This window comes from Chaetodon trifascialis, chromosome 4 (assembly GCF_039877785.1).
Source record: "Chaetodon trifascialis isolate fChaTrf1 chromosome 4, fChaTrf1.hap1, whole genome shotgun sequence".
NCBI lineage: Eukaryota > Metazoa > Chordata > Actinopteri > Chaetodontiformes > Chaetodontidae > Chaetodon > Chaetodon trifascialis.
In genome coordinates, this window is record NC_092059.1 from 9,565,336 (window position 1) to 9,575,507 (window position 10,172).

The window sequence follows — 10,172 nt, forward strand, 5'->3', positions numbered from 1 at the left end:
ATTTGCATTTTTGTAAAGTTGTAGATGTATTTAGTCAGCACTGATCATTTTTGTCATGTTTGTTTTTTCTATAGTTTGTTTCTGTGGTAGATATTTGGTTTGAAATTATATGGAATATTATTGTATATGATTTCAATTTCGATTCTCTGGTGTGCCGGATTTGATGATGACAATGAAGACGAACCTGATGACTATCACAATTATTATTGTATTGACAGTGACAATGAAGCAGTATACTGTGAGCAGCACCAAGGTGTTGCGTCCTGTTTGGATGCTGAATCTAAGAAGGAAATGGTAGAAGAAGAGGAGGAGGAGGAGGAGGAGGAGGAGTGAATGAACTCATACAGGCTGAGGTTCAAAAAGAGATTCTACTTTCCTCCTGCAGAGCGGAGTCTCGTTGCTACTGTGAAGGACCCCGCCGTCCCGTGGCTCTCACCAGGGACCTCGGGGCAGGCTGTCATCAGATGACAACACATGTCCCTACTACGTGTACATAACCTTGATGCTTACATGTAATTTAAGTGCAGTAGCTGCATGACGACACAGCCTCTGTGTGTGTACAGAAGTAGCGACGTGTGAATTTGTACAGTACATGCAAGTGTGTGTGCTTGTGTCCGCGAAGAAATCTGTCTGTCGTCATGCAAAAAGCAACACGTGCATGCACCCTCCAACAACTGCACAGCACACACATACACCACATGCACACACACATACACACACACACAGACACACTCCTGCAGTTGTTCACCATCCTCCACATTGTCCTGAGCTCTGCCTGTCACTCCGCATGGAGACTTTGCTCTATGTCAACTTTCTTATTCTAATAAACCACTCAGACATGGACCTCTAAGGCGTCATTATTGACTACAGTGTGTTTGACTTCCTCCATTGATGTATATCATTTAGTTACAATCTCACAATAACATTAAAATAGTGCATTGATTAATGCCATCCATTATCTATACCGCCTATCCCTTTCGGGGTTGCGGGGGACTGGAGCCTATCCCAGCTACAATGGGCGAGAGGCGGGGTACACCCTGAACCGGTCGCCAGCCGATTGCAGGGCCACATACAAGGACAAACAAACATTCACACTCGCACTCACACCTACGGACAATTTAGAGTCACCAATTAACCTAATGAGCATGTTTTTGGTCTGTGGGAGGAAGCCGGAGCACCCGGAGAGAACCCACGCATGCACGGGAAGAACATGCAAACTTCACACAGAAAGGCCCCGTCTGACCTGGGGATCGAACCGGCAACCTTCTTGCTGTGAGGCACACGCACTACCTGCTGCGCCACCGTGCAGCCCGCATTGATTAATGTAACATGAAATTAGTTCTGTTATGCCACTTAGGGCTGAAGTTAAGTTGTAGTACTCCATAATGAAAATACTCTGTTGGAGGCAAATTAAAGTCCTGCTCTAAAAATTTAAATTGGAGTAAAAGTGCAAAAAATACTCAAAGTATCAAAAGTAAAAGTATTCATGATGCAGAATGGACCCTTTCAGAGAGTTCAGTCGCTCCTCAGATCTTTTTACAGGTCCACCTACGCCTGCATAGCATAGCTTTCCACAACTCCACCCTGAGCAGATACAGTCAGTCCCACACCTGAAAACACCTGTTTAGGTGTGCAGAGCCTGTAATCTAGTATAATGCATCATATAAGTTGATTTATGTTTTGTATGTAAAGTAACTGCAGTTGTCAGGCTGACGTGGTGGAATGTGTTTTCCTCTGAAATGTAATAAAGTATGAAGTACCTCAAAACTATACTTATGTGCAGGGTGAATATGCTGTTATTACATACAAGTTTAATTAATTCATTTTCATTTTAAATGTAAGGATAAAGTTGAATCCCCCCACACTGTCAGCACAAATGTTTTTGTCATGAAATGACGTTGTACAACCAGTAAATTAATTGCTAACATCCATCCATCCATCCATTTTCTGTGCCGCTCATCCCTTTCGGGGTCGCGGGGGGGCCGGAGCCTATCTCGGCTGTCAACGGGCAAGAGGCGGGGTACACCCTGGACCGGTCGCCAGCTGATCGCAGGGCACAAACACACAACCATTCACACTCACAGTCACCAATCAACCTAATGAGCATGTTTTTGGTCTGTGGGAGGAGGCCGGAGTGCCCGGAGAAAACCCACGCATGCACGGGAAGAACATGCAAACTTTGCACAGAAAGGCCCGACCCGGGAATCGAACCTGCAACCTTGCTGTGAGGCACGTGCACTGCCTGCTGCGCCACCATGCAGCCCTAATTGCTAACTGTGCGAGTATTAACTTTTTTCTTCAGCATTTCACTTTCCTACACACTTGTCTTCCAGGTGTGTGCTTGCAACTCTTACTTAGTTATTTTAAATGCTTGAAAGAAAAAGAGAAAAACATACCATGACCATTTAACGCAGCTGCACCTGCTTCCCATCCTTCCCCACAAATACAGAGACAATACAAATTGTAGCCTGTGTGTTAAAAAGTCAAAGCAGCAAAATATCTTGTTTAACTGATAGTTTTACTTCATTCAGAGAAATTAAATGCAGTGCAGACTAATGAAACATACAGCGTCATGTTAGCAGTCACTGTTACAGCTCAGTTACTTCAGCTAACATACAGCAGCAACAACCTGTGCAGGGTTTTCATACCTAGTATTCATTTTAAGTTGGCATTTAGATTGAGATACTTGGTGTTCTTCCACCATCCACAGTGTACTGAGCAGCATTATGACTCAAGGCTGCACATGGAGCAGGTACTGTACTGCAGTACCGTCCGTGTTCATTAGAGGGAGCTATTGTTACATAACACTCATTATGACTTGCAATAAACGACAGAAGCCTGGAGCAAGACTTCTGCATATTCAGTCAAACAGTCATAAAACAATGATAAAAATGTTTAAATCAGTGAGAGGAACTGTTTACCTGTCAGCTCACATTTCCCGGTGCATTTGCATCACCCTTCTTCTCGACTCCCCTCTACCCTCCTCACTCCTCTCCCTCCCTCTCCTCCCAGCTCTCTGGGGAGCCTATCAGGCCATTTCACATCTGTTGAGCGGTGGAGGACCGTGAGGACCTGTCAGGGGCTCTCATTCGCTGATGTTTTATGGGCCTGAAACCCTCCAGTGCTGCAGTACTCGAGTGATAGGACTGGAGGGGGAGGAGGGAGATGGACGGTGACTGCGTCCCACCCTGTGTGCGGTTCCACAAGAGCATTTGTGGCATCCTCGCCTCTGCAGATTTAAGGAGACTGCATGTGCCAGCTTTGGGATAATTTATAGCTTGTTTACAGCCGGCCCGCGTCCCTTCAGATCTGTGAAAAAGTATGAGGGAGCGTACATGACACCACGCAGTCCCTCATCTCTGCATCCCTCTGACTCTCCTCTGATTCTATCCATCTCCTTCCTGTCTGTCCTTCTCTCCTGCAGCCCTTCCTTCACACACACGCACAGACACACACACCCATTATGATGAAACTGATTAATGAAGAGGCTGAAACAGTGCCAGTGGGTACTCTCCTTGATTTGACTGCCTGCTCCACAGCTGAGCTCCACATAATGCCAGCTGTCATCCATCTCGCCATCTCAATATTTGGACTCCAAATACCCACTTTCTCTCCAAGGCTAGGCCTACTTTTTCCATACGTCTTGTAGGTTTACAACATCTAGGCACATTTACGCATTACTCAGAACATTTTGTTTCATCAGAGGCTTGGTGGTTGGTATCATATTGACGTAAAGGGCGTGTGAGGGACTGAGCATGTCAGCAGAATCACATTGTGCAAACTGACGGCTTTATTTGCACACATTTCAATGTCCACATCACTAACAAAGCACTTTAACTTGGTTATGAACACATTTAACAGTTAACTGGGCAAAGTGAAGAGATAAAATTGAGAAACACATAAGCGCATTAACTGAAACCTTCACATCTGTCAGACGAGACAATGAACACAGAAACAGGGACATGCATTATACTTAAGCAAATAACATTGACTGAAGCTTGTTTCCCAGTTTAATCATGATGTAATCATACATTTTTTCTTTGCTCTATAATTTGACAAGACCCTGTAATCAGACAGCTTTACTGTGAGACTGACGCGCTTCAGCTTGTGGACTGAAAGATCCTGATGAAAGCTGAAACACACTGATTTCATAAAAAAAAGAGAGGCAGAAAAACGAAAAACAAACAGACAATAGAAATGATACAAAACAAAAGTAACTACATATGTACATTATATACAAAATGAGTATAAAAATAATGTTGCCTTGTGAAGGATTGCTCAGTTTCACAATGGAAAATGGCACATGAGTTAGACATGCATAATAAAATAGTGTTTTTGTACTAGTGCACAGAAATATATGACACAGTAAAAAATCTCGAATATTGCGCAAAATAGTTCCACATATGTAACAGATAATAGCAAATGTTAGCATTATTAGTAATATATATGTTATTGTAAGTATTTACCATGTTTAGCCTGTTAGCATGCTAACATTTTCTAAGTGGCACAAAACAGCAAGCAGAGCTGAGGCTGATGGAGCTGTCGTTAGTTTTACAAGTATTTTCCCAGAATGTGGTGGTCGGTGAAAATTGAAAGGTTCATCAAAGTGATTCTAAAACTTTTGAGACATTTCACTTAAAATCATGTGCCAGTCTCATGGTGGCCCCAAAGCAGTGCAGACTGCAGCTGCTGCCCCTGAAGTGACACTTCTAGCATGGCTTGAAATTTATATTGACTCATTAAGTTACGCCTTATATATTCAGCTCCCCCTTGAATCCTGAAGAGATGGTTCTAGCCAGTTACAATTAGGTAAGTTAATACAACTAATAAATAAAGATCCATCCATCCATTTTCTATGCCGCTTATCCCTTTTGGGGTCCCGGGGGGCCGGAGCCTATCTCGGCTGTCAATGGGCAGGAGGCGGGGTACACCCTGGACCGGTCGCCAGCTGATCGCAGGGCACATACACACAACCATTCACACTCACACTCACACCTAGGGACAATTTAGAGTCACCAATCAACCTAATGAGCATGTGGGAGGAAGCCGGAGTGCCCGGAGAGAACCCACGCATGCACGGGAAGAACATGCAAACTTCACACAGAAAGACCCGACCCGGGAATCGAACCTGCGACCTTGCTGTGAGGCACGTGCACTACCTGCTGCACCACCGTGCAAAATAAAAATAAAGATTTACTTATGAATTAATGTGTCACTGTGTGTCTTTTAAATGACTGCTGTGAACATCACCCAGTGACAGAGCAGAACAGGTGAAATGAAATAGTGGGGGGGGGGGGGCACCACTCAGCCTCTGCACCAGCAGAGACATGTGACATGACAGAGTGTCATGCAGAGACGTTCAGCGTGGTGGAAAGAGCAGTGGAAAGGTCATGTTAACTCTCAGCCTGGTATGCTACATGGATGCAGGCTAAAGTCAGAGCTTAATTGGCGAAGGTAAATGCGAACAGCTATGTGAACATGGCATCCAGACACCTTCCTCCATACATGCACGCTGGAAGTATGTTGATGATGTGACAGACCTGGAAACACCGTATCCAACAAAAGTCTATAAAGACATTTGATTTGTGTCTTCTTGATTCTATCTATAACACACGCTGCTCATAAACCGGGGAATATTGTCTGATTTATGAGCAGTGGACATCATAGACTGACTCTAATGAGTAAACATCTGTGACATCTGTAGCGTGCAGAGGAGCATGTTGTACTGGATTCCAGCCAGTTTTGCTGCAAAACTGAAAAAAAAAAGATATTGCAGGTGCTTTGTAATAGGAATCTTGACCACCGGGGGGAGACATCAACTGATGAAAAAACCGTTGACCTGAAACCGCTCAAATCCATAAAAGCAAATTTAATCATTCTCCTTCTGTCCTTTTCTCTCCCCCAGCTTTTACTTCCAGCTGGCTCAGTGACAAATCAAATCAAACCAATCTAAAGCACGTTGGGTATTTTCCAAGTATTTCAAAATTTAATACTGAAATGTTTTAAATATTTTACTCTGAATGCCTGGAATGTAATGAGCGATGGAGAATTATGTGGGGAAGTGAGAGGGGGAACACTACAGCAATAAGAGGGAGATAATGAAATAAGAACCACAAGGGATAAAATGTATGAGAAGGGGAGAGATGAGAGAAAAATTGTGTTGACAGACAGGTCCATAAAATCTAATTTGGCATTTGGAGTGGGAGCAGAGAGCCCCCAGGTGGACATATTGTATAGTGAGAAGCACAAAGCAGAAGGTGTACCTCATCATTGCTTTGATTAAAGAGGACTGACTGCTTGTCTCCGGACTGGAAGGCAAACATATAGAAATGTGGAGCTTTATGGATGAACCAGCATGAAGCAGTCACAGCTGCTGAGCTGTAAAGACGTGTTACAGATGAGCTGGTGGCATGTTATCTGCACATTTAGATAGGAGGACAAGTAGCTCTAATGGAGTTAGTGATTCTTATTTAATTCCAAAAAGGGGGAATTCATGCAAGCTTGCTCACATTGGGGAACAAAGCCAGTCGTCAGCTGAGTGCTGTGGACCTCAATGTAGTTCTTTAAGATAAAGGACAGTGTTTTTGAAAAGTGCCGCTCAAGGTCCAGTACTCTTCTCATCTTATTTCTTTATGTGTTGATCAATGCCAACTCTTACAAGAGCCGTACATTCAGAGGTACAAGAGGTCAGCAAGTATCCCATTTGAGTTCCCTGCAGTACTTACCCTCAGCTGACCACATATTTAATTCACTTTATAGGCACTGATCAGCTGCGTGCGAGCGGAGAACCACTGTTTGCTTTGAAGAGTGGAAGCTGTCGGCTGTGGCTGTCGGAGCTGCTTTCCTTTACATCTCATCATTTTACAATTCAAACACGTCTCTCCACCTTTATTCTGCCTGATTTCTAACTGGAGTTTTGATAGCTGTGCATTATAATTATTAATCCCAGCAGCCTTACATGATATGCACATCTGTTGCAGAGAGTGCGTGGGCCTAATTGCAGTCAGCAGTATGTGTGGCTGTGTACGTGTAATTGGAAAATCAGCAGGGTGCGTCAGTAAATGTAAAGGCCTAATTGGCAAGTCAGCAGGGTTTACAGCTGCAGCCTATGCAAACAGTGCAGGCACGACATGGCAAACATCTTCACCAACACAAACACCACTGAGAACTGGATTATTTGTGTTTGCGTTTCTGCAGCTCGCTGCAAAGATGTGCATGAAAAAAAATGTTTTATCACTGCAGGATGCAGTACGTGTGCTGTAAGTAAACCTTTTTATCCATTATGGTGTGTAGTGCCTCGGGCACCGTCTGCTGTCCATGTTCAGACACATCACGCCTCCACATACTCACTACAAACTGTGATCGCAGTGTCTCCAGTTTAATTCAAGCAGGGGATGTTTTTGTTGTCCCTTCAGTTCATCCAGCGCCATCATCATCAAACTTTTAATTGACTTTGATTTGTAGCTGAATACCCACAAAACTAATGGCGTTCACATCCGCCTCAGCTGTGTTTTTACTGCTAATTAACACCACTGTGCATGTCATTGTTAGCATGTCATCACGCTGACATTACAGCATCACAGAGCCGCCAGCATGGCTGCAGGCCTTGTCGCTGTACAGCTGAAGCCCAAATCTGGCATTCTGGATGTGCTGAACAGCTTTCAGTCATGCACATTTCTCTACTGTGCTGTCTGTCCCTGGAAATGTAATACATTCACTGTTACCAAAAACTGACATATCTACAACCAGTCCTTAATTTATCTACAGGTGCTAATTTCAGATGTTTTACCACGGTGATGCTGTGACTGAATCAACCACACTAGACCACCGTATTGTCCATTAAATCTGTACAGCAAGGCAGATTTCTAGCGTTTCATGGCTGTTTTTTCTGTTTTAATAAGCTAAAGTGGTCAGAAAATGTCATCACATTCAGTCATTCACTCAGACATATTTAGGACTATGTTATGATGGTTTGTTTCCAGGTTTTCTAAAGGATCATGAGGCTTTCCATGATTTCAGATGGGTCCTCCATAGTGCTCATGCTGCAAATGAAACACACGAGCCTGAATATAAGCAGATGCTTTTAATGCTTTTGATTGCGCAAAGCAGTTTATGCCTTTTTGTTTCTTAACACATTTCGGCTGCAGTCTTTCACCATTGCTTTTTATTCCAGCCACGAAACCACTTTTAGCCATCAGATCTCATCTGGATGCTTCTAGAACCAAACTAGGAAGCTCAGAGAATATGTTGGCCCCATATGCTGATGATGTAGTTTTTTTCATATCCAATTTGGCACAATCTGCAACAGCATTATTTCATGTTATTATAAAATATGGGTCATTTTCTGGATATAAAGGGAATGAAATAAAACCTCCCTTTGTAACTTCATTTAGTAATTCAGCTTCAGGTTTTGGTACCTGCACAGTCATATTACATCACAAATATAATATAGGTAAACCCTCTATGACTGGACCACCACTGTATAATATATTTCTTTCAGTTCATTACAGAATAGCTGCATTTGTCTCTGTGCGACAGAGGTGGCTTTCAATTTCCCATCTTCCACTGGTGCCTTTAAGAGCTGCAGTGTTTTGGTTCAGATGCTTCAGAAATTCCCTGCTTAATAATTTAACAGAATAGAAAATCCACCGTGTCTTTATATAAACACATGTTCTCCAAACAACTTATCCAATTAAGGAAAACACAAAATCCCTCTGTGATGAGTACAACTGAGGTTCTGCTTTACAGTGCCGAAGTTTTTAGGAGTAACATCAATTCTGTTCTCCCCAGTTTGCCATCTTTAAAATTGACACTTAGGACCCTGGATTCAGACAAATGGGCTGAACGGAGATGAACTCAGAATATTGATCTACACATCAGTGACAGACTGTTCACATTTGAGGAGTTAAAACAATCCCAATGCCCATTTCATTTAATATGAAGGAATTTTATTGCTCAAATCCAACATAAATACTGTATTTTTGATACACTCATCAGAGCATAGAAAACTAGCTTGGAGTGATGATACTGAACAAGAAATGACTTTTTTATTTTTACTATTAATACCAGGTTTTACAATATAAGTGCTTAATTAGAGCCTGATTTACATTAGCTCAATCCAATTCTGGAAAAATCCAATAAAGCCATCTCTGGCTCGAAGGAAAAATCCCAGGACTTGAAAAAGATGCAAACCATTTCTAAACTTCATGAAAAACAGACCCATGAAGGATTTGTCAATACCAGATCTTAAAGTATAAAGCTGTGACTTGAGTAAGTTTGGACTAATTGTACACCATTAGTAGATTTCTTTTACCTTTTATTGATTGGTTAATAGTTCATCTGTTCAGTACATGTTGTTTCCTTTACTTTGGTGCAGTTTTACTTATGCGTACACCTGAAAATACACACAATATGTTTTAGCCTGTTTTCTATCTTTTTTATCATGTTTTGTATGTTTGATTAACTAAAAAGAGTACAATGGTTAATATATATTTATATATATTCTACAATGTCGGTGATGAAATAATGATGTTGGTCGCAACTGTGTGATACTATCTGCAGTAGTTTGATCATTCTCTCATCGTTTTGCTCAGACAACAGAATGAAATGAACTTAATTTGACAGAACAGAAAGCTTTGCATATCAAAGTGTCTGCAGCAGTAACAAGGTCCCAGGCAGAGACAATCTGACAGTCAGTACTGCATAGTGCTAAATTGGACAATCATCCTGCCATCTATATTATATCATTAATTCACAGCAGCGTTCGGGGCTTGTTGACGTTGAAAAGACAGTTTTTGTTTATGTATGCTGGAAAGAAACTCTGCTTTTGTAGTCACTGATTAAAAGAAAATTGAGATAATATTCTTTCTTACATCACGTTCAGTCAAAACATCATTACTGCAATAATTCATTCATTCATTCACTGTGTCGACCAAACTTCTATATGTAGGCCAGTGTTATTTGAATGTGTGAATTCAGGCTTTTCTCTGTTATACGAGCTTCCTGTGTGACACATGAGTGATGATCAATTTGTAGATGTCAGAGTTTATCGGGTCAGTGGAGCAGAACGCTGCTTCATCCGTGAGCTCTTTTGTTAGCTGCAGCTTCTACAGTGCAACCTTCATTTTGCCTCAATCTCTTTCCCAATTTTCCAGTAAACTGTCCTCGTTTTT